This window comes from Abrus precatorius, unplaced genomic scaffold, assembly GCF_003935025.1.
Source record: "Abrus precatorius isolate BTA unplaced genomic scaffold, Abrus_2018 Scaffold9, whole genome shotgun sequence".
Classification (NCBI taxonomy): Eukaryota; Viridiplantae; Streptophyta; class Magnoliopsida; order Fabales; family Fabaceae; genus Abrus; species Abrus precatorius.
The window spans coordinates 8,888,277-8,914,276 of NW_020874439.1; the positions used below are offsets into that span (position 1 = coordinate 8,888,277).

At 34.5% G+C, this 26,000-nt stretch overlaps 1 non-coding gene across 1 annotated transcript; it reads right to left on the reverse strand.

Moving 5' to 3' along the window:
* Window positions 1–9,253: 9,253 nt before the first annotated feature.
* Window positions 9,254–9,360, reverse strand: LOC113851673. The gene has a single exon (XR_003502244.1). It is a non-coding gene; the product is annotated as a small nucleolar RNA R71 (small nucleolar RNA).
* Between the last annotated feature and the right edge of the window lie 16,640 nt (window positions 9,361–26,000).

Below are 26,000 nucleotides of genomic sequence, written 5' to 3' on the forward strand. Positions count from 1 at the left end.
AGTAGGATATACACGATAGGGGACTTAACAAAAAAAAAGGGTCATATAGGAAAAATCTCACGAGAAATGGAAACACGTACAAATTATTCCTTTTGTTTCATCATGCAAATAATTCTCATTGTAAAGGTGATAACGTAGTAGGTCAAAATCATACCAAGATTTTAAGTAATATTCTATCTATGAAAACACAGTCACATTATTCGAATCATCGTCAGGGAGAGTTTATTATTGCTTTATAGAGTCTGTAAGTAGAATTATTCCTCTAAAAAACAGAATTTCTTTTGTGATTAAAAGAAGAAAAAAGAAAGTAAAAAGTTTTTTAAATCATAGGTAATTTTTAGTAAGATTACTTATGGATCACAGAAGTTTTTCAAAGAAAGCTCTAAATCTGAGGCCCTTTGCCTTGTTCAAAGTTTTGTAGTAAATAATATTGCAGTAACTTACTAAAATTAATTATCTTATTTATAAAGTTCACGGAAAAATGATTATTTGATGGGGTACAAATAAAAAGAGAAGTATTAAGAGGTTAATAACTATAAATTTATTAAAACCATGGCATTTCTGTTAAAAAACATATAGAGGAAATAAGATTCAACAGTTAGGGTAGCGGAAGCTGATACAAAAGGTGGGCACTAGCAAGGTTGAGTTCCGCATTTGTAGTAACAGAAGCACGCAAAGGTAAGGCCATCTTGGTGACAGGCCCCGGAAACAGCGTTTTCAAAATTGATGCATTGATTTTTACAGCCCTCATAGGAACAAAAGACCAACCATGTCTTGCCACGACATGGACAAAGATCTGCTTGTACCTCTGCATGTGACAAGAAAAACAATGTGAATGGACCATTAAGATGAAGCAAATATAAATAAATAGTTATTTATTTAGTTTTAATTGTACCCGATTTGGAGAAAAAGAGGAGGACAAGACAGAGCAACCTAAAGAAGGTGAAGAATTTAGGAGCAGTGGAAGCCATGTTTAATTGCTTGCTAAATTAATGTAAATGCAAATGCATGGCCACAGATAATTGTGTGTTATATATGGCAAGGCAAAGAAAACTCTCTCCACATTGCCGCTATGTGACTTCAACTATGTGTTTGGGTTCTCATTTTCGTCTTTGTATCACTTCTTAGTTTGGAATATGCTGCGTTTATTTGTTGTTCCGTTGCTTCTTCTCTCTATTTGGTCAAATAATTAATTCGAATCGTTATTCCCAAAGTTGATTATTTTTATTTCTTGCACACCCTCGAAAAAAGAAATTTTTTGTTGTGGCTTTAATTTTTAAATATTTTGTCACTATATTAGTTTTTTAAAAACTAAATAAAATACTAATTAAATCATATCTAATCACTATTCTTCTCTTTCGATTAATATTGTATATAATATTTTTATATAAAAATATAAAATTATGCAGTTTTTTAGTTGATTTTAGTCTTTAAAAAATTAATAATTATACATTGATAGGACTAATTATTTAAAAATAAATAATTATATAAAAATCAAACTTTCAAAGATATGTTGTTTGAGTATATAAATACTAAAGCAACCGACAATAATAATTTTAACAACTAGTTACTCAATTAAACATGTTTTTTATCAAAATAAATTGAGAGAAAACAAGAAGGGATGGATGGAGCCTTTTGTGTGTGTGGATATTATATTTTCAAAAGGTATTGAATATATAATTCATTTTTGCCTAAAATGTTTACATGTTATTATTTTATAATTTTAATAGTTTTTCTTAATTGTTATGTGTGTATATATATATATATTTTCTAATAAATGAGACTTAAAAGTCTAAAAATAAAAATCTTTTTAGATGAACAATTTAGGAGACCAAATACTCAAAGCATCCATTCTTTAAAATGATAATAAAAAAGAATGAGCTTTATCAAAACAAGAAAAGGCAACCTAACTTCTGACAAACCTTAGCAAGCTAATCTACACTTTGATTAGTTTCTCTAACTAATCTCTCTAATTATAAAAACTAGAGGATGATTACATATGGTGCCATTACGCTAGTATCGATATGGCACCATATGAAGCATTATATTGAAAAGAAAAATGCACAACACTTCTATGTCGGTATAAAGGATGAAGTAGCAATTCTGTATGCACCCGATGTAGTTCATAGGTAGAATGGTCAAGTTAAAGCGATTGGAAAGAAGATAAAGGTCGCATAAGATAGACAAAAAATTTATTATGACCAACGTAAAAAGCCTTTAGAATTTCGAGTTATTGACCATGTGTTTCTGAGAGTCTCACCTATTACTAGAGTCGGTAAAGCATTGAAATCCAAAAAATTATCTCCCAAATTCATTGGACCATTTGAAATCTTGAGTAGAATTGGCCCTGTGGCCTATCAGATTGCCTTACCTACAAATCTTTCAAACTTGCACCCAAATTTTCATGTGTCTCAATTTAGAAAGTACATTTATGATCCTTCTCATGTGATTGAATTTTATCCTATCCAAGTTTAAGAATATCCAAGTTTAAGAAAATATATCATATGATGTATTTCCTATGAGGATTGCTGATCGTCAAATCAAGCAGTTGAGAGGAAAAGACATCTTGTTGGTGAAAGTGATGTTGAATGCAAGTGATGATGGAGATGCTACTTGGAAGCCTTACGGCCTGTTATGGAAACTCGGCGACCAATCAAGCCTTGCTTCTAAAGCAGTTTCCTCTGTCTCTGAAAGGAAATGCGCTTGAATGGTATATGGCAACACCTTCTTTTTATTTATTTATTTTTTGTTTAATAATTATTATAATATTGAGTAATGTTGAAATATATTTTGATTAGAATTGATGAGTGTTTGATAGAGTTCTGATACAGGGAGTCTCGCGCCCAGAATCACATGATTTCAAAATAATCTCGCTCAAGCAAGATGACTCTCGCTCAGGCAAGATAGGATAAACTTGGCTCAAATGTCCTCTCGACCAGGCCAGAGCTGATATCACTCAAGCTAATAAAGGTCTCGCCTAAGCGAGATGGGGGTCGCTGAGGCACCTTTAAAGGAAAGATTGAGCATCTCTCTAGACGTTTTCTCACTCAAACGAGAATGACCTTCGTTTAGGTGAGAATATAAATAAAGCTTAAAATGATCACTGTTTGGTGTTCTCGTGCTGGCAAGAGCCACTAGATTTGAGGAGTATTTAAGAGGTTTCTAGTGTGTAAATTTCCTTATGCTTCATTTCTATGTCTTCTCTCATTTTTCTCTGAACTTCCACTTCCTTTTCTTAGAGAACCCTTCTCCAAACCTCAATTGGTGCTCAATTTCAAACTTGTATGTCTAATCTAAGTGACTCTAAGTAAGTTTCTTTGAGTTTGATTCTATATTCTCTTTTTGTTCCTCTTTGTTTACTATTTCTCAATGATATCTTGTGATATCTAGGAAAAACTGTAGTTCTTGAGCAATAGTCTTCATCAATCTCTCCCTAAATCTTCTTGCTCAAGCGAGAATGACCTTCGTTCACGTGAGAATATAAAAAAATGCTTAGAATGATCATTGTTTGGTGTTCTCACGTAGGCAAGAGCCACGAGATTTGAGGAGTATTTAGGAGATTTTTAGCATGAAAATTTTATTACACTTTATTTCTATGTCTTATCTCATTTGTCTTTGAACTTCCACTTCCTTTTCTTAGAGAGCTCTCCTCCAAACCTCAATTGTTACTCGATTCCAAACTTATATGTTTAATCTAAGCGACTCTTGTAACGTCCTTATTTCAAATTCAGTACATATAAATAATTTTCCATTTCAATTCAATTTCAATATGAAATTCGGATGCCATAAAATTTTCCCGGAAGTAATTTCTACAATTTAATCAAATATTTCCATTTAAATCAATAAAATAGTGCAATAGCATAAAACTTCCAAAATTACCATAATCAAAAGTAAAGAAAAAGGCTATACATAAACTTCACAATACAGTATATTAATTTATAAACTATATGTTTGAGTATTTAAAGATCAAAATAATAATTACAACACCAGACACTACAAAAGGATCCCAGAGCAGCTTCAGTTATACTCATCTTCAGCATTCTAACTCTCTATCTCGGCTAGGTCCTCGGAGTCTAGGTCGTCATCAGATCCCAGATACCCATCGCCAGAGTCAGCTCTGACCTCTATCCCTGTGACGTGCTCAAAGGTCCAACGGGTAGGTCTTCCTAAAGAGTCGTGGCCATGATAGGTGTATAAGTAAGTAAGGGTTGTTGGGATTCTAACTATACCCCTATACATATATACACATAAGGTTTGGTGTATCTTACTCCTAGGGAAGTCGAATGGAATACTACAAGCAAAATGCATCTCTATCATGACATAAACCCTAGGGTCATTCTCTACCAATACAGCAAATTTAAAATGATTTACATGCTGGTATTCATTAAATACGTAATTTAATCTAAAGTCTACAGAACTATCTACCAGCATAACTCTTCCCTATGGATTCGTCATCCTTGTTCCCTGAAATTATCAGTAAGGATGAGCACCTATCTTATCATTTAAAACATAATATTATTTTAAAGACGAACATAACAGCACAATCATGGTCATGAAATACAAGGAATCATAATAACATAAATCTCAAAGCAATATATTAGACATACACATATTCATAATTATTATGTTGCTCTCTTTCGGATATGCACAATTATACGATGCCTCCAACAATTCTTGAGGTCTTACACAACTAGGTAAATAGTCACCGGTTAGCTCATGCATACGAATACAACGTATATAATAACGGGCCTCTTAGCAAAGGTATAGTCAGGAAACGAGTGTGAGGCCATGTGGCGCATTCGCTCTAAGAAAGAATGTGTACACATGCATCAATGTCGCTCACCACCCTACATTTCTCCCAAATTTTCTATCGTCTTCGGACTCTATACCCAGTGTATCTCTGTAACTATTCACACTAGAACCATTCAGCTTCTTACACTTATCTCATACTCCCTTTCGTACTAAACTCATTATTCAAGTAAGAGATTGTACTTAGTAAAGCACTTCCAAACTAAATTCCAAACGAATGGACTACTCGAACATATCATTAACACCCAAAATCAGCCAAACATATTTTTCATAATAATTCAATCTCAATCAATCATAAGAATCATACTAAAATACAAACATAAAGTACTCTCATGGTTACAAAATAATTATTATGCTTAAAATAACAAAATAGAGCCCTCCTTACCTTGAGACGAAGTTTTGAAAGAGATTTTGTGAAGGGTTTTAGGTGAAAGGACCAAGATCTTCCTAAATATCACAAAAGAGAACATTTTGAGAAAGGAGAAACTTAGAAAACACCCAAAAAGAGAAAATAAAGCTGCAAGAACTTACTTGGAGTTGATTGATGAAGTTTCCAAGCTTAGATTTGAAAGAAAGTTGAGGTTTTGGAGAGATTTTCTGAGAAGAGAGGGTTAGGGGTCGAGAGAACAAGGGAGAACTCGAAACTTGGATTGTAATCCAAGTTTTCTAACTTGGAAACCCTTAAATACCCCTAGACTCGCAACATTCTCACTACAACGATAAATTCTCGCTATAGCAAGCCCTTCTCTCACTGTAGCAAAAAAATTAGACAAAACTACACTTTGTTGTTTGTCATTCTAGTTACAGCGAGAGCTCATCGCTACAACGAGAGCATCCTTGCTACAGTGAGAGGATTCTAGCTACAGTGAGAGAGCATCAGAATGCCTGATTTCTGAACGCTCTTTCTCGCCACAGCGAGAGATATTTCACTACAGCGAGATATCCTGCAACCTAGAAAACACCCAAAAAGAGAAAACAAAGCTCCAAGATAACCAACATTGAATGTCTTCTCTAAAATTCAAATAACTTCACAAATATAACCAACATTCAATGCTATAATAATAAATATAAAAATGAGGATGTTACAACTCTAAGTAAGTTTCTCTGAGCTTGATTCTATATTTTTCGTTTGTTTCTTTGTATTTTCTATTTCTCAAGGATATCTTGTGATATCTAGTAAAAACTTCAATTGTTGAGCAATAGTCTTCATCAATTTCCTGCTAAATCTTCTTATTGCTCAAGCGAGAATGACCATCGTTCAGGTGAGAATACAAAAAAAAGATTAGCATGACCACTGTTTGCTGTTCTCGTGCAAGCAAGAGCCACGAGATTTGAGAGGTATTTAAGATATTTTCAGCATGAAAATTTCATTATGCTTCATATCTATGTCTTCTCTCATTTCTCTCTCAACTTCCACTTCCTTTTCTTAGAGAACCCTCCTCCAAACCTCAATTGTGGTCAATTCCAAATTTGGGTGTCTAATCTAAGTCACTGTCAGTAAGTTTCTTTGAGTTTGATTCTATATTCTCTGGATATTTCTCTGTGTTTTCTATTTCTCAATGATATCTTGTTATATCTTAGAAAAACTTCAGTTGTTGAGCAATAGTCTTCATCCATTTCCTCCTAAATCTTCTTCTTGCTCAAGCGAGAATGACCATCGTTCAGGTGAGAATACAAAAAAAAAGATTAGCATGACCATTGTGTGGTTTTCTAGCGAAGTCAAGAGCCACTAGATTGAGGGGTATTTAAGAGATTTTTAGCATGAAAATTTTATTGTGCTTTATTTCTATGTCTCATCTCATTTACCTTTGGACTTCCACTTCCTTCTCTCAGAGAACCCTCCTCCAAACCTCAATTGTTGGTCGATTCCAAACTTGGATGTCTAATCTAAGTGACTGTCAGTAAGTTTCTCTGAGTTTGATTCCATATTCTCTTTTTATTTCTCTGTGTTTTCTATTTCTGAATGATATCTTATTATATCTCAGAAAAACTTTGGTTGTTGAGGTCTTGATCAATCTCTCCCTAAATCTTCTTCTTGCTCAAGCAAGAATGACCTTCGTTCAGGTGAGAATAGAAAAAAAGTTTACAATGACCACTATTTTGTGTTCTCGTGCAAGCTAAACCCACGAGATTTTAGGGTTATATAAGAGATTTTCAACATGAAAATTTCATTACGCTTCATATCTATGTCTTCTCTCATTTCTCTCTAAACTTCCTCTTCTTTTTCTCAGAGAACCCTACTCCAAACCTTAACTGTTTCTCGATTCCAAACTTGGATGTCTAATCTAAGCGACTCTAAATAAGTTTTCTAAGTTTGATTCTATATTCTCTGTTTGCTTCTCTTTGTTTTCTATTTCTCAATGATATCTTGGAAAAATTTTAGTTGTTGAGCAATAGTCTTCATCAATTTCTCCCTAAATCTTCTTCTTGCTTAAGCGAGAATGACCTTCGTTTAGGTGAGAAAATAAAAAAAGTTTAGAATGACCACTGTTTGGTGTTCTTGTACAAGCAAGAGCCACGAGATTTGAGAGGTATTTAAGATATTTTGAGATCAAAATTTTATTGTGCTTCATAGGTATGTCTTCTCTCATTTCTCTCTGAACTTTCTCTTCTTTTTCTTAGAGAACCCTCCTCCAAACCTCAATTGTGGTCAATTCCAAATTTGATGTTGAATCTAAGCGACTCTCAGTAAGTTTCTCTGAATTTAATTCTATATTCTCTGTATATTTCTCTGTGTTTTCTATTTCTCAATGATATCTTGTTATATCTAGGAAAAACATAAGTTGTTGAGCAATAGTCTTCATTAATTTCCTCCTAAATCTTCTTCTTGCTCAAGCAAGAATGACCATCGTTCATGTTAGGGATTGTAGATCTGAAACGAACATGTTGAATTGATTTGGAACTGGATTTCAAGCTTTGGAATAGATTGAGTGATTGATTTTGCACTTTATGTAGTAATTGAATGGAAATTTGGTTAACTAATTTTAGAGGAACTCTTGTAAATGGAAATTGAATTTGTTCTTCAGAACTGAACCAATCACCGAGATTATAGTTTTCTTAGGGATAAGAGGCTTTGATCTTGCAATCTTCTGGTTTCTTACACTTAAAGCAATATTGAATTGAATCAGATCTAAGGAATTAGAATGGTTTAATTGAATGTTAGGTTCACTAAGTTAAGGAATTAACCTTTGAACAATATAACGTGAAACTGATTGTCATTCTTTCCAATTGCTTGCTAATTCAGAACTTTATTGATTAAACATTGAAGTTTTAGTGATGCAATTCCCTAGCTATGGTCTCTCCCTCTGTTATCACATAACTGTTTGTTCATTGTTCTGTTTCTGCAAGTTTCTTTTACTGCTAATTGTTCTGGTTTGCTGTTATTACATGTTACTACTCTCCTTCCAATTTCGAAAAGCTGAAATGGCTATAATTCTATGAAGTGGTACTTGAAATCTAAATTCCCTGTGGAGACAATAATTGGATCTTAATTTTACTCATTACTTGCTGCAATCCTAGTGCACATGCTAGTGTTAGATTGCGAACAACAAGTTTTTGGCGCCGTTGCCGGGGAATTGTGTATTTCAATATCATTAGTAGTAGAAGAGTAGCTAGATTGAGCATTTATTTTGTTGATTTGCTTTCAAATTTCTTTCTGCATAATTTTTCTGCATCTTGTGTAGTATTCTGCATAATTGTAATTTCCATTCTGCATAATTTCTACATGATTTTATAATTCTGCAACTGTTAGATTTAAGTGTCTATATGCTTTTACTGATAGATTTTGCATGATTTCTGTTGTGCATTTCTGAATACTGATTGTAGTCTAATTTTGTTTCATTTTGACTTGTATATGCGTGGTAAAAATAAGAATAAATCAATTATGGTCTTTGATCCTGACATAGACATAACCTTGAGAAGATTGAGAAAAGAGTCTACAACAGAAAAAGTCATAGGAAGTGATAGTGATTTAGAAGCTGTCTATTCTCTAGAAATTCAGAATAATCCTAGAGTGAAAAGGACACCTACACCTTTAAGACAACCAAATCCAGCAATAGAGATGGCAGAGCAAAATAGAATTAGAACATTAGGGGACTATGCTATTCCTAACATGCAAGGTTTTAACTCTTCTATAATTAGGCCAACTATTCAAGCCAACCATTTTGAGATTAAACCTACCCTACTACACTTAGTCCAACAGGATCCGTTTTCTGGTGAAAATTCTGATGATCCTAACCTACATATTTCAAATTTTCTGCAGCTATGTGACACCATAAGAATGAATGGAGTTAGTGAAGAAGCTATCAGATTGAGACTATTTCCTTTTTCCTTAAGAGATAGAGCAAAATGCTGGTTACAAGCTCAACCACAAGGAAGCATTACAACTTGGACAGAACTTGTAAATAAGTTTCTAACTAAGTACTTCCCTCCATCTAATGCTGCTAAGCTGAGAGGATAAATTACATCCTTTGTGCAACAAGAAGGAGAATCATTGTATGAAGCTTGGGAAAGATACAAAGAATTGCTTAGAAGGTGTCCACATCATTGTAATCCAGATTGGATGCAATTGGAAACTTTCTATAATGGGATGAATGCAGCAACAAGAACAATGGTTGATGCTGCTGCTGGAGGTTCATTAAATACAAAATCCTTGGAAGAAGCTCAGAGAATTATTGAGATGATGCCATCTTCAATGTATCAGAATTCAAATTCAAGGAATCAAGGAAGAAACTCTGGTCATGAATCTAAGGTTTTGGAGACTTTTCTTGCACAGAATCAGCTACAAAATCAAATGTTTTCATAACAATTAGCTGCCTTAACTTAACAAATCAGCAACCTTCAAACAGGAAGTATGCCTACCAGTCAGCTAAGCTGTGATTTTTGTGGAGGAAACCATGTAAATGGTGCATGCGAGGCATCTACAAGTGAACCACAAGAACAAGTGAATTATATGAATAATTTTCAGAGACAACAACCATCATATCTCCTTGGATTTCAATTTTTGAATAATAGAACTCAGCAATATTCTAATTGGAATAATCAATATTCTGCTGCAAATAATTCTAACTCCAATTTACCTTTTTCTAATACAGGTCCAGCAACACAACAACCTTATTTTCAGAGGAATCCATCCACTCAACCTCAAGGAACTCAGAAATTTTCCAAGCCTATGAATGAGAGGTTGACTAAGATGGAAGAAACCATGTTGCAATTCATGAAGGTGACCCAAACAAGCTTCAAGAACCAAAAGCTTCTATGAAGAAACTGGAAACACAAATTGGACAGTTAGCTGAACAACTATCCAGCAGGGATGAAGGAAGATTTCCAAGCAATACAGTGATCAATCCTAAGGAGCAATGTCAAGCCATAATTACAAGGAGTGGAGTTGTGGTTGCAAGTCCTAAACCTGCAGAAAAGAAAGTTAATGATGCAGCAGAGAGGAAAATTGAACAAGATTTGCAACAAGGAAATTTTAAGCTATTGAAGAAAGATCTTCAGAAGAAAAAGTAGATGTTCCTATGAATTCTGAGAGGAAAACCAAAAAGCAACTGTTTGAAGAAGCTTGTAAGCCAATAGATCCAGAAAAATACAAAAGGCTGCCTTATCCTCAAAGGGTTCAAAATCCTAAACAAGAGGAACAATTTGAAAGGTTTATGAATGTCTTTAAGAAATTATAGATTAACATCCCTTTTGCAGAAGCTTTGATATTAGGAAGGCCATTTCTTGCAACAGGGAGAGCTTTAATAGATGTGTAGAAAGGTGAACTTATGCTTCGAGTTCAAGATGAGAAGGTAGTATTTAATGTGTTTGAAGCTTTAAAATATCCAGTTGAGGATAGGACATGTATGAAGGTAGATATACTGGATGCTTTTATTACACAACACCATATTAATGAATTTGATGAAATTGCTGTGTTAGAAGAAATAATATCTGCAGGGAATGACAAATCTGAAACTCTGAATGAAGAACACATCATGGAAGTGCAACAGCAATTGGAAGCCCTGCCAATTCAAAAATCTGCAGAAAATTCAGTGAAGGAGAAGCTGGAAAAGGATGATAAAGAAGAGGAAAAGCAGAAGCTAGAGCTGAAACAATATCCCTCTCACCTACGGTATGCATTCCTGGATGAAAAGCATGAGAATCCAGTCATCATCAACAATGAGCTCAAGGAAGAACAAGAGGATTTTGTAAGCACAGAATTTTATTTGAAGAGAATTTTAAGCCTGTTGTGCAGCCACAAAGGAGGTTGAATCCAGCCATGAAAGAGGTAGTTAAGAAGGAGGTCATGAAACTGCTAGATGTAGGAATAATATACCCTATTTCTGACAGCAAATGGGTGAGTCCAGTTCAAGTTGTTCCAAAAAAAGGGGGCATGACAGTTGTACATAATGAAAAGAATGAACTCATCCCTACTAGGACTGTGACTGGATGGAGAATGTGCATAGATTATAGGAAGTTAAATGATGCAACCAGAAAAGACCATTTCCTACTACCATTTGCAGATCAAATGCTAGAAAGACTTGCTGGACATTCATTTTATTGTTTCCTTAATGGGTATTCAGAATAGAACCAAATAGCTGTGGATCCTTTGGATCAAGAGAAAACTGCATTTACATGTCCATTTGGAGTCTTTGCATATAGGAGAATGCCATTTGGTTTATGTAATGCCCCTGCAAAGGTGCATGCTTTCTATTTTTTCTGATTTGGTAGAAAATATCGTAGAGGTGTTCATGTATGACTTCTCTATTTTTGGTGATTCTTTTGATGATTGCTTAGCTAATCTATCCACTGTTTTGCAGAGATATCAAGATACCAACCTTGCGTTGAATTGGGAGAAGTGCCATTTTATGGTACAAGAAGGCATTGTCCTTGGTCACAAAATTTCAGAGAAAGGAATGGAGGTAGACAAAGCTAAGATAGAAGTCATTAGTAAATTGCCTCCACCTATCAATGTTAAGGGGGTTAGAAGTTTTTTAGGACATGATGGTTTTTATAGAAGGTTCATAAAAGATTTTTCCAAAATTGCTAAACTCCTGAGTAATTTACTTATAAAGGATGCTGATTTCATATTTGATGATAATTGCTGCATACATTTTCTGTTTTAAAAGAAAAACTGATTTCTGCACCTATCCTTGCAAAACCAGATTGGAAATTACCTTTTGTACTCATGTGTGATGCAAGTGATAGTGCAGTGGGTGCTGTGTTAGGACAGAGGAAAGATAGAAAATTGCATGCTATTTACTATTCAAGCAAAGTGTTAAATCCTGCACAAGTGAATTACACAACAATAGAAAAAGAACTTCTAGTTGTTGTATATGCTTTTGATAAGTTTAGATCATATTTAATGGGTTCAAAAGTGATTGTATACACTGATCATGCTGCTCTTAAATACCTTTTGACAAAACAGGATGCAAAACCCATATTATTAAGATGGATTCTGCTTCTCCAAGAATTTGAGCTCGAGATCAAAGACAAGAAAGGGAAAGAAAATGGTGTTGCTGACCACTTATCCAAATTGCCATTGGAAAGTTTAACCACTAAATCATTGGAAATCAATGAAGAATTTCCAGATGAAAAGCTGTTTGCAGTGGAAAACATGCCTTGGTTTGCTGACATTGCCAATTTTAAAGCCACTCAATTCATCCCAAAGAGGTTTACTTGGCAGCAAAAGAAGAAGTTCTTACATGACAGCAAGTTCTATGTGTGGGAAGACCCTTATTTGTTTAAAATTGGAGTGGATGGGTTACTTAGAAGGTGCATTCCACAAAGTGAGCAAGCTGAGATATAATGGCATTGTCACAATTTAGAATATGGAGGCCACCATGCAAGTTCAAGGACTACTGTAAAAGTTTTGCAAGCAGGATTCTTTTGGCCTACACTCTTCAAAGATGCCAAGAAGTATGTGGAAAACTGTGATAAATGTCAAAGAACTGGAAATATTTCAAGAAGACATGAACTGCCATTAACCAACATCCTAGAAGTGGAGTTATTTGATGTATGGGGAATTGATTTCATGGGACCATTTCCCTCATCATTTTTGCATGAATACATTTTAGTTGCAGTGGATTATGTTTCTAAATGGGTAGAAGCAATTCCCACCAGATCAAATGATGCAAAGGTAGTGATTTCTTTTATAAGGAAGAACATTTTTTCAAGATTTGGTGTGCCTAGAGTGCTGATAAGTGATGGAGGTACTCATTTCTGCAACAAGTATCTTGAAGACAGTAGTATTAATGATAAAAGACAAAAATATTTTCCTTATTTCATTTCTTCTCTTTTCCATTTAATCTAGTTCTCTTTCGTATTTTGCTTTTATGCTCTGATTGCATTTCCCATCTAACTCCTACTCATTCTTATTTTTGTACATATTTACTGTCCCTACCATTTTGAACATATTTTCTTGTCGGGCGAATTGTACTCTCATTTTGCAAGTTATTATCACTTTTACCATGGTAGTGAATTGGGCCTTTCTTCTTCTTTTTTGTGTGCATATTACATGTATTTTTGCATTCATCTTCTAGAACTTGCCCTGTTTCTTAATTCAATATGCATTGGGCAATTTTCCATCTGGATGATTGAGGCCTTCTTTGTACATACCCTTCCCCCCACCCTTGCACTTCACTTCCCTGTTCCCTACTTCTTACTTTTGCCAAACTTAGTGCACAAATATATTTTCCTTTCCTTAATAGAGGTATTTCTTTTGAGTTGCCTTAAGATTGAGTGCAAGAAACTAAGTTTGGGGTGTTGATTATGCTTGTAGTTGCTTAAGGACAAGCAATGTCTTAAGTTTGGGGTGGTGGACAGCATACATGTTCATAATACATGTCAAAAAAAAAATGATTGTCAAAGTCCATGATATCACAAAAATATGAATGAATGGATGAAAAAGGAGAAAAGAAAGAAAGAAAAATATAGCAAGGCATTTGAGTTGAAAAAGGATCTCCACATAAGGCAAATAAAAAATTAATATGGTGAAAGAATGGTTTAACCTCTTAAGCTACATCATTTAAGGCATTCCACTCTAGTTGTTGCACTAAATCACTCAAAAAAACTCCCTCCTCTTGAGTACCCACTTGATCTTGTCACCCTCCTTGGTTAAATTTGAGGATATCCTAACCCCAATTGTGACCAACAAAGCCCTCATGATAGGTGGTTCATTGTGTCTAGGCAAAGGAGATTGAGAATATGGGCAAGCCTATGGTAGGGTGAGGCTAAATGCATGGATTAAGGGAAAACACTCAGCCTGAAATGTTATTGAGTGATGAGTGAAACACCACCTTGTGAGATGGATAGTTTCTTTGCATTATGTGAGTCACATGAAACCTTGCTTGATTCTTTTGTTTCAATTTAGTGGGACTTTGCATGGAACATTTGACATGAATATGATTCGTCTGTTGAATGAGTCTATGGTTGCGAAGATGTTGGAAGTGCTAATTAAAGCATGAAGTTGAAATGAAAATCTCTAAAAATAAAAATAAAAATTTGGATAAATCCAACCCTCTTCATTTGCTTTGCTTGAATTTTGATTTGCTTGAGGACAAGCAAAAGTTTAAGTTTGGGGTTGTGATGAATTCACTTTTTATTATATTTTTACTTGCCTTTTTGGTGCTCCTTGATAGAAAAAATGGACTTAGATAGTGCAAATAATATAGAAATCACATTTTGAGTAAATATCATAGGTTTATTAATTTTTGGTTAATTTGCATTTAATTACATAGATATAGATTGCAATTTTAATTATCTTGATAATTTTGCAGAGTCCCCAAGTTAATTTTGAGAAATCTTGGTCCTTGGATGAAAGTTTCCCCCAAAGTAGCCACTTTTAGGAGCAAAAGTGGCAACTACAGCAAGTCTGGTCATTAAAGGCTCCAAAGTAGCCACTTTCAAGACCAAAAGTGGCAACTCCAGAGAGCTCCAGGGACGCTAAATTGGAAGCATGATGCGCGTGGCCACTATTACCTTTCAAAGTGGCTACGCGCATCCAAAGTTCCCACTTTCAAGTCCAAAAGTGGCAACTCCAGAAGCTCCAGGGACGGCAATTTTGAAGCATGATGCGCGTGGCCACTATTGCCTTTCAAAGTGGCTACGCGCATCCAAAGTTCCCAAGAATTGACAGATTTACGAGAATTGCGCGTGGACACTTTCAAGGCCCAAAGTGGACACTTTCAAAGGCAAAAGTGCACACTTTGCTGACATGTCATCCACTATAAATAGAATTTAGGAATTAGGGTACGGGACTTTTGACACTTTACACAATTTTCCTTTGCCAAATTGAGACATTTTTCCAGAACATTGGAGTCTTGGGTGACAGCCAAGGGTCCTCTATAGGTTTTAATTTCCAATTTTCCTTTTGATTTTGGTTGAATTTACATTAATGTTACTTACGTTCTTGCATTTCTTTCTTTCACTTGTGAAACCCATCCACACAGAGGGCTAAACTTCCTTGTAATTCCTAGTCAATGCACATGAATCTTGAATTCTTGGGATTAATTGCAATACAAATCTTTCTTTCCTTGAATTTATTGACCCCAATCTTTGAATGAAATGGAATTTGCATGAAGGGAACATTGCTTAATGAACCCTAAATTACCCAACGAAATTCTAATTCAAAATTGCTTAATTTTGATTAATCCTTGAGGTTGCTTAATCTTAGGGATAGAGATTGGAGCCCATTAAGATGCTTAATTTTAATTGGGATGTTAAAGTTAATTTTCGCTTGTTAGATTAACTTAATTCAAGGGAAAGAAAGGGGATTATTGAATCATTTGAAAGAATAATGATGGAACTCATTGATTGACTAGAAATTACTCATTTTAATTGATTGAATTTCACTAGTTTACACTTTGCTCTTGATTAAAATCTGAAAATTGACAAACCCCCCCGATTTACTTGCTTTAAAATATATGTTCACACTTGTTCGATGTATGTTCCCAACCAAAAATTCCTTGGAGACGACCTAGGACAACACCCTAGTACTGCATTTATTTCTTTGCATATTTGATGAGGATGAACGACAATCTTTTGCATGACGAGTAGCTAAATTCGTTTCACCAATTGCGCACAGGTAAGTAAACTTCCAATATTTTCGCGTTAGTACTTTTATTGAAAAAAGTTATCACTTTGATGCGCGCTATCACTTTGCTCAGCAATAGTGATAACGCGCGCCTCACTCTGAAAAATCCACTCTCTGGAACACTCACTCTGCTCAAAAATAGTGATGACGCTGAGTGTCTTAAATGTATAACGTTCACTTTGTTTCCTAAAAGTAGTCACGTGCTTATGCGTGACTATAAATATAGTTGAAAGTGAACACGCACACACTCTTCAACCTAAAAATCCTTTTTCTCTCTGCGAGCTCTCTAACCCTCACTCTCTGCATTACGACCCAGAAAGACATTTTTCTCACCCTACTCGAGTTTACATATTCTGCATCTCCATCCCAGGTACATTTATCTTTATTTTTGAAATCTCTGATTGGGTTTCTGGGGATGCGTTTTAATGTTGTGGGGAAGATGTCGAAGAGGGCAATTGGGAATGTTTTGAGTTATTTGATTCAACTTTGGAACTGCAAAATAAGAAGACTAGGTTTTTGCTGTAATCTATATTTTTTTTAGAGCATGCGAATCTGCATTGTGCCATTTGTATGAACAAATTTGCTGCAGAAACTACCTTGACCTAAAAAGACTTCAGTGCAAAAGTTTGAGATAATGATTGTTGAATGTGAATGCTTGAATCTACTTGATGAATTTGCTCTAGCTTTCTGTGTTACTCTGAGATGCTTTGATAGTAAATACATAAGAAGTTTCCTTTTTAGGATGCAATCAAAAATGTTAAATGGGGTATTTGGGAAATTATCTGATATTAATTGATTTAACAATAAAATGAGCAATACTCTGAATAAGTGTTTCATGTCATGTATTATATTTTTTTGGGATTGTTGAAATTTAATTGCATATTATATGAACCAAATCTCTGCAGAACCTGAGTTGACATAAACCAAGTTCTTTGAAAAGGGTGAATTGATGCTTGGAGTATATAACTGTGTTAAATTTTGATTGACAATCTGTAAATATCCCTCTGCATTACTATATTTTTTTGAGAAAATGTGCACTCAAACTTACCAAACTAGGGAAATCAGTTTAGAAATCTTTGAATGTGATTGTTCAAATATGTGCACTTGTGCTTTTCTATTTGCAGATTGATATGCCATCAATTGTTAACATAGTTTCCTGCTGAAATTACAGAATTTGTTGAAAAATTGATTGATAACATGAAATACTTCCTTTGCATTAACCTGATATTTTCTAAGAGTGTACACTCTGAATGCCTATAGCAGGATTTTATATGCTTTCACTGTGAATGCCTAAGTTTGTGTAGCTGGGTGTGGGTAGTTGAATGAGCATAATGTTAAACAATGAATGTGTAAACTATTTGCTAGAATTTTCTGCAAGCATAGATATATCATATGTGTTAAAATTTTACATTTTCTTTTGCAGAAACTGAAAAATGGTTAGAACTTCATTCAATACACCAGTGGGGCCTCCTAAGAAGAAGCAAGCTGCATCTTCCACAACTCCTAAAAGAAGATCTAGCAGAAATCTTCAAGCTACAGCATCAAAGAGGGCCAGAACTGATGGTGTCTCAAGTTCTTCACCTATTCAAATCTCTAACCCACCTCAACCAAGGTCACCTGAACCTTCACCTTCTCCACCGCCTCAGACAAGATCTCCTACACTTTCACCTTCACCATCACCTCCACCAAGAACAACTGCACCCTCAAGATCTTCACCACCTGCCACACATGATCCCAGATTCAGAAGTTTGGCTCATGAAAACTTTTTCAGAGCCAACATTCTAAGAAGAAAAATTGTTCCTGACAGAGCATTCCAAATAGCTGGGAACAATTATCTCGAATTCAAAGAGGAAATCCAAAGAAGAGGTTGGGAATTCTTCTGTACAACAACTGGCCTGGGTTGGAGGGAAATAACTCAGGAATTCTACGCCAATGCCATGAGGTTTAAGGGAAACCGAATCCCTAAGTTCAGCTCCATGGTCAAAGGCATGAGGATTGACTTTTCACTAGCAAACATCAATAGGGTGCTGGAAATCAACTCTGCACAACATGCTGCACAGCTGGACTTCAAATCATTTAAGGAAAGTCCAGATATTGATTTTGTGCAGATTCTGGAAAGGATTGGTAAACCAGGCACCACATGGGAGCTGAACCAATCTAAGAAGCCAAAGCACATCATCACCAAGAATCTTCTGCCCTTTTCCAAAGTGTGGAGCATGTTCATCTTGAACTCCTTCATGCCTGTTAAACATAGCTCCACATTGGCTGTCAAGAGGGCTGTTTTGCTGTTTGCCATAGTCTCCGACATCTACATAGATGTGGGAGAAGTCATAAGTGACTGCATTTTGGGAATCCTGAAGACAAAAAGGGATTCATTGGCCTTTCCTTCAGTAATTACATTACTTTGTGAAGACGCAAGAGTAGAATTTGGAGATTACCAAGAGAAGATCAGAGCTGCACCATCAATCTCTGCAGCTCTGATAAAAGAGATTTATGCTACTGCCTCGTACACTTCTGCAGCTCTAATTCCTTCACAATACAAGAAAGAGAAGCCTATGATGATGAAGGACACTCTGAAGCAACTAGCTGAAGGGCAGAATCAATTGGCTGAAAGGCGGAATGAGTTGCACAATAGCCTAAAAGCTAGAGTTATGTTAATGGAATGTATCATGCTGAATATTGGTCAAAAATTGGGAATGACCAAAGATGAAATGTATCATACTCCAGATTTGGCAGAAAATGCTCAATGCCTTCGTTCTTCTGTGTTCAAGAATATGCCAATATACAACACCCACTTTCCTCAGCCAACATTTGAAGAGGTAGTAGAAGAAGAAGAAAAAGAAGAAGAAGGTTCTATGTGAGGGTCAAAGTGGAATTTGAAGGAAGAAATTGGGCTAAGAGATGTGATTGGAGTTGAAAACTGAAGAGAATGAAACACTGTTGATGGATGTTATTCATGTTCATTTTGCTCTGTAGAGTTAGAACTTTGTTTAACTAGAAAAACCATGTCTTTCCTTGTTAGCCAGGCCCCATTATAACCCTCAAAAGTCTTTGTGATCCTTAATGTTCTTTTCAAGAGTGATAGTAGAGAGACGATATCAATATTTATGTTCATAGAAATGATGAGTGGAAAAGAGAGAAACACTCACCCATGAGAGTTATACACTTGTGAGAATTGTATTTGGTCACTGATTTGTAGTGTTCATGTTTGACTTGTCATGTGAATTCTGTGGTTAAGTATGATTGACTTTTAGGAGCACTTCAAATGAGTTAAAGATGGTCCTATGAAAGTGAATTGATTGGTGAACTTTCTTTTATTGATAAAGAAGTAATTTGCAAGTTGGCTTGGGGTTGTCCTTATTTTGTTTGGGGACAAACAAAAGAGTAAGTTGGGGGGAATTGTTAAGTGCTAGAAATTCATATTCTATCATTAATTTGTCACATTTTTTTGATTGAAATGTAAATAATTCTTGGTATATTTAACTCCCAATTGGATGAATTAATCTAATTAAAGAAGTCACAAGAGTGGTAGTGTTTTCTTTTAAAATATCTATCTTTTATGCAGAATTTGGTGAAGTCTGAAATTCAAGGCTACAGCTCCAAAGCCACAGCTACAATCATGAAAGTGTGCAACAAAAGGAGAATTCCAGAGAGTTACAGCCAAAGCTGTGAATCTACAGCTACAGCCTTGAGAGAATTAGTGTAAGCCAAAGCTACAGCTACAACGGTGAATCTATAGCTATAGCCGTGGAGTTAAACTCTGTTCGAATTCTCCTTGTTTTGAAGGCCCATAAAAGAAAAATGTCTAGAAAGTGAAAAAAAACAATAAAAGCATAATAGATCAGAGAAAAAATGAGACTTTTTCAAGGAAAAAAAGGAAAAACGGAACAATGAAAGACGTGGGGAGGATCGCTTCAGAACGAGGATCAAATCTTCATTTTTTTCTCATTATAATTTCAGTCTGCATCTTACTATGGCTCTCATTATAAGTGGCTAATTTCTTTTAGATTGGATTCAATATAACTCCTAACTCAATTACTTCGTGAGTTTATATGATTTTTAGTTTATTTACTTGAGTGTGATTATATTCTTAATGCTTAATTCGGATTGATCACCCGGTTTATGATCGTTGACTTTTGAATTTTGTTAGGAAATGCTTTTGAAAATCCAAACTGAATCACACACCTAATAATCACTTGTACTAGGAATAGACTTGGGGTTATTAGCCACATATGTTCAAGTTTTGTTCTTAATGCAAGGTATTAATCTTAAAACATAGAGAAATCATGTTGTAGGATTAATTACCTTAGGACTTAATTTTGAGGGATCTGGTTAAGTTGTGTAATGAACGTGGAAGTAATAGAATTGAAATCATATTTATTCAATAAAGATAAAAGAGTTAGAAAGTATATTTGAATCCGATCTTTTCTCGCATAAGATTTTCTACTAAATTTTAATTTGTTACTTTTATATATTTTAGAACAAACAATATTTCATCACATTCTTTGTTTTTTTATATACAATAAGAAAGAAAGTGTTACCAAAACATTCACGAGAGAGAGATTGCTTGTCTAAACAGGATCAAATGAGTGTTGCTACACATTACAGAAGTTAAAAAAAGTTGTGAGATGAGTTAGGATCCTACAATGATGTTGTTTGCTCGTAAGCATGGGTACGACACTTCTCATGGAGTACTGATACTGAGTACCAAGTATGGGTACGTCATGGGTATGTACCGGATACGTATCCAAAAATTTTGTAAGAAAAAAGTTAGGTATAGGAAGTGGGTACACGGGTACGGGAAATGAAATTTTTTTAACTAAAATTTTAGAGGTTTAAGTATTTTTTTTTCTAAAAATATGATTTAGTTGTCTCTTTCTTCCTTCCACCTTTCACATATCAGTACTTTCTCCAGTTCCCACATACCCACAGGCTATATACGGTTGCTTTTCTCCTCCCATCTCAAACCTCAACCATCAACTTTCACTGGTCAGCGACAAACAACAAGTAGCAACAACAAATGACAATGGTGGTATGTTTGGTGACCATCACTTTTGACAATGGCAAGCCACAAATATGCTAAAATTTGTATACTTTTATTTTATATACTATTTTTTCATATTTTTTTTGTACAATTTTTTGTCTATATATATATATATAATGTTTTTAATTGACATACCCGTCCGTACTCGTATCCATACCTGGTACTGTACATGTATTCGTGCAACATAGGTTGTTTGCACCTATGGAGCAGATACTAAAAGGCACATATTGATGCAATTTGTCATGGGATTGAATAGGTCTTATAGTGTCATTCGTTGTCAACTTCTCCTAATGAATCCACTACCTGATGTTTCACATGCTTATTCGTTCATTATTCAAGAACTAAAACGATGTACTTTGGGTGCAAGACGGGAGACAATAAAAGCTTCTACTATGACTTTAACAAGATGCCTCAATGGCCTTGCTGCTCGGCATAAATTTAGCATTTCTTCTCGTCGTTATTCTAATAATCATAAGTCACTGCATTGTTCTTACTATGACAAAGATTATTATACACAAGAGATATGTTGGAAGCTATATGGTTACCCACCTAGACATCCCAAGCATGCAGTAGCCAAAGACAAAAATTTTAAGCCCAACAACAACAATCACTATTCAATAAATTATGTTAGAGACAACTCGCTGACCCTATAGGTTTAGCCTCTTATGAATGGATTAACTAGATTAAAATTGCAACAAATTTTGTCTATTATGAAGGGACATGGGGCTCCTCAATCCACAACTCCCAAGGCCAACAACATCAATACTTTCTTAGGTTTGTCCTTGCCTGAACTGATAATAGATAGTAGTGCAACATATCACATTACTTCTTCTCCAGGTTTGCTTGTTGATAGTAAAGAGAACATTTCCTTATTTCCCTTCGTTATGCCAAATGGAGACCAAACTCCCATAACCAATACAGGAATTCACCTTTGACACCTGTTATTTATTTAAAGAATGTGCTTGCAGTGCCTTCTTGTAAAGTACATTTAATGTTTGTGAGCCGAGTCACTAGAGATTTAAATTATTCTGTAACCTTTTATCCATGTATTTTACAAGATTTGAGAATAAGGATGACGATTGGTTTGGGTAAATGATGAATCCATATTTTTGCTAATATTTTAGCATATTTCTAACCCATTTGATAGGGAAAATACATGAGAAAAGCAGAAAAACTCAGAATAATAGAATGATTGAAAGTTTTATTTCAATTTGTAGTTATTTTAACATTGGTGAGAATTTTTTTTTATTAGAAATTAAGAATTTAATCTTGTTTTGAAGGAATAATCTGAGCAAGGTTCATGGAAATGAAAAAATCAATGGAAAGGAAGAAGAAGAGTAACAATTTTGAACTCAAAGCACAAGAATTATGGAATGCAAACTGCGCATGATCACTATTGTCAGTGAAAGTGATCACTCCAGACATCAAAGAGGAATAAATACTAAGCGTGATCACTATTGCCAGTAAAAGTGATCGTTCCAGAGCTTAAAAGAAGAAGGGAGTCTGGGCGTGGTCACTCTTACCAGCGAAAGTGAGTGTTCCAGAGAAGGCAAAATTTCAGCGAGCTTTGTCTTACCACTCTTGCCAGCGAAAGTGGATGTTCTAGAGAGAAGTGAATCAAGGCAAGTTGTGCGTGATCACTCTTGCTCTCAAAAGTGATAACGCAAAATCACTCGACGTCCTGCGTTGCAACTCTTAGCAGCGAAAGTGATAGTTCCAGTTTCCAGAAACTTCATGAGCTTCTGCGTGGCCACTCTTATCAGCAAGAATGATAATGCACAAAATCGGGATTTCTATAAATACCTGTTTTAAGCTCAGAATTGGGGGTCTCTTGTTCATTTTCTGTTTTTTCTGTTAGATTCTCATTGAGAGAGAGTGAGAGAGAGGATTAGGATCAAATTTTGAAGCTCCAAGAAGAGGGCATTGGATTTGAGCTCGTGGAGATGGGTTCTCTGCAATTCTTCTCTTCTTTTTCTTTCTCTTTCTCTGTTATAATGTTTGCTTAATTCTTTGTAGTTAGGAGTTTATGGATCTTGAATTGATGTATTGATTTGAATTTTGCTTCTGAGATTTGAGTTCTTGGATTAATTCAGTTGTTAATTTTGCTGTTATTGCAATCTTTGAATGGAAATTTGTATGATTAATCAAAGAGAAACATTTGCCAATGGAAGTTGGGTTTGCTTCTCTGATCTGAATTACCAACCAGAATTAGGGATTTCTTAGGGATAAGGGAACCTAATTCTACAATCCTAAGATTCTAAGTCTTAATGTAACTTGAAATTAAACTTCACCTAAGGGATTAGGGTGGTTTAGTTGTTTGTTAGGGTCAATGATTTAAGGGATTAGACTTTGACAATTAACAAGAGAAACTGATTGTCAATTAAACAATTGCTTGAATGTTCAGAGGTATAATTGAATTAATATTGACATTATTGTGAAATAAATTCCTAACTATCCTTCATTCAACTCTAATCACAACTTTCATACTCTGTTTTTACTGCAAGTTTCTTACCTTTTGATTGTTCCTGTTCTTGACTTCTGAATGTTACAAATCTTCCAATTTTGTATGGCTCAAATGGTTATAGTTCTGTGAAATGATAATTGATTTCTTAATTCCCTGTGGAGACGATATTTTAATCTTAAAAATTACTCATTACTTGCTGCAATTCTTAGTGCACTTGCTAGTGTTTAGAGATTATAAACAATAGTAAGCAACGGGATGGACTTTATTACTTGACTACAAAGACCACAAAAAATTCCAACCTTCCTATCCAGTTAATTTATCCATTCAGTCAAAGCCCCCACCCCTCACAGTATTTCGACCATCTTCTAGACTTGACTTCATGGCCAAGACCTTACTTTATTTTCCTTTACAACCAAATAATACCTTGTAATGTTTGTGCTCTTGCAAGACAAACAAGACTTCCTTTTTCCAATAGTTCTATTTCCTTTGTTAAACCATTTGACTTAACCGATTGTGATATTTAGGGGCCCTTCAAAGTTCCTTCTCTCCTTGGTGCAAAATACTTTTAACGGTTGTGGATGATTTTTCTCGCTTTACTTGGATTTTCATCATGCATCATAAAAAAATAGACAAAAAATATTCTATCTATTTTTTTTTTCTTTTGTGAAAACTCAATTCTTTACTGTTATAGCAAATATTCAAGTTTATAATGGAGGGGAATTCTTTTCTATGCGAGATTTTTTCAAACAAGGCACCATTTACCAACATTCCTGTTTTACACAACTCAAACAAACGAAGGTGATAGAGCGCAAACATAGGCATATTTTGGAGTCACCTTAAGTTCTTCATTTTCAAGTTCACCTTCCTTTACATTTTTGGGATGAATGTGTCTCTACTTTTGTTCTTATAATTAATCAATTGTCTATACTTGTACTTTCTAACAAAACTCCATTTGAGAAACTTTATAAAAAAGCCCTTCTTATTCCCACCTTAGAGTTTTCAATTGTCTTGCTTATGTTACTAATGTCCATGTTTCACAAAAATTTGCTCCTCGAGGCACACAATGCATTTTTAGTAGTTATCTTATGCTCAGAAAGCTTACAAATTATATGATACTAATATTCCAAGTTTTTCCTTTGAATTGGTTTCCCTTCCCTCCACCTCAACCAAACTTTGTCTTACTCCTGTTGTTATCTCAGACTCCTCAACCACCTAACCAATAGCTGTGGAACCCGTCCTACAAATTCAAATACTTCACTAACAAATAATTTAGAAATTGACCGATTAATTATTTTATCCACAGAAAATAAAAGAATTTGAATGTGTTGTAACATTATCTACTACTAATAAAGGAAGAGTGTGTTGTTTATGAACAAGTGTACTCGTCAAAAAGTAATAAAAAGTTCTAAAAATAAGTTCCAGAATTATGTTCCATGAGGATTGTTTTCAATTATTAAAAATTTCTTAATTTAATTATTTGAGCCTAAAGAATGCAAAATTAAAGAGAAAAGCAAGAATTCCATTATAAAATCAATTATTAATAAAATAAGTAACACAAATTTCTCATTAAATCCTTTATGTTATTTTTTTATTTAATTCTAAATTCAATTTTTTGTAATTACCAATTATTTGTATAAATGCTATCAATACCCAATGGTTATGTAATATTAATATTCTTTTCTCTAAATTAACATACACAATGATCATACAAGATATTAATTTAAGAAAGTATAAAACATAAAAAACCTATGAAGTTGTTAATTTAATAACATGGTCATGTAATATTAATATTCTTTTCTCTAAATTAACATCCATAATGATCATGCATGGTATTAATTCAAGAAAACATAAAGCACCCATGAACTTGTTAATTTAATAACGATTGGAAGAAAAAGATTGATTTGGTCTACCCAATTCTTTGTCTCTTTTTATCCTAGAAGTCCATTAACTAATTGAGCTACGGTTGCCGGACGATGTAATTAATTAGAGTTATGTTACGAGTAGTTAATTCACAACATACAATTATGCGTAATAGGATAAACACTAATCACGTACAAAAATTAACTTAGATTCAAATGTCAAAATTTCATGAACTCATGAACAAGAATTCTTATAGTCCTAACTATGAACTTAGTTACTCATGCTAAAGGATGAAAAGAAAATAATATTGAAGATTATCCCAAAGATTGAGGATGAGAAAAGTTTCCAATCTTCAAATACGATTGCTCAAAGCTTCAAGTTCCACTAAAAGTATGCCAAAGGATCGAGAGTAAGGTAGAGAGAGAGATGAAAAGGTGTCTTCCAAAAAGGTATTCCCCGCCATTGTTTTTGAAACTTCTTTAATAGAATTTGAAAATCATAAAAATGTTAGATTACCGTAGGTGAGCACGGCCATGCAAGCTAATATACACTGTTGTGTATAGGTTGAAAGCACTAATCTCATGCTAGATGCTAGGGTTTAGGCATGATGATGGCTGCGAATCAGTGTAAAATTTAATTAAAATAAAGATCAAACAAAAATATATAAATTTTAAAAACGTGACAAAATATAGATTTATTACGTGTCATGTTTATTTCAAGTATAATTTTGTTCTTCGTCTTATTTACGA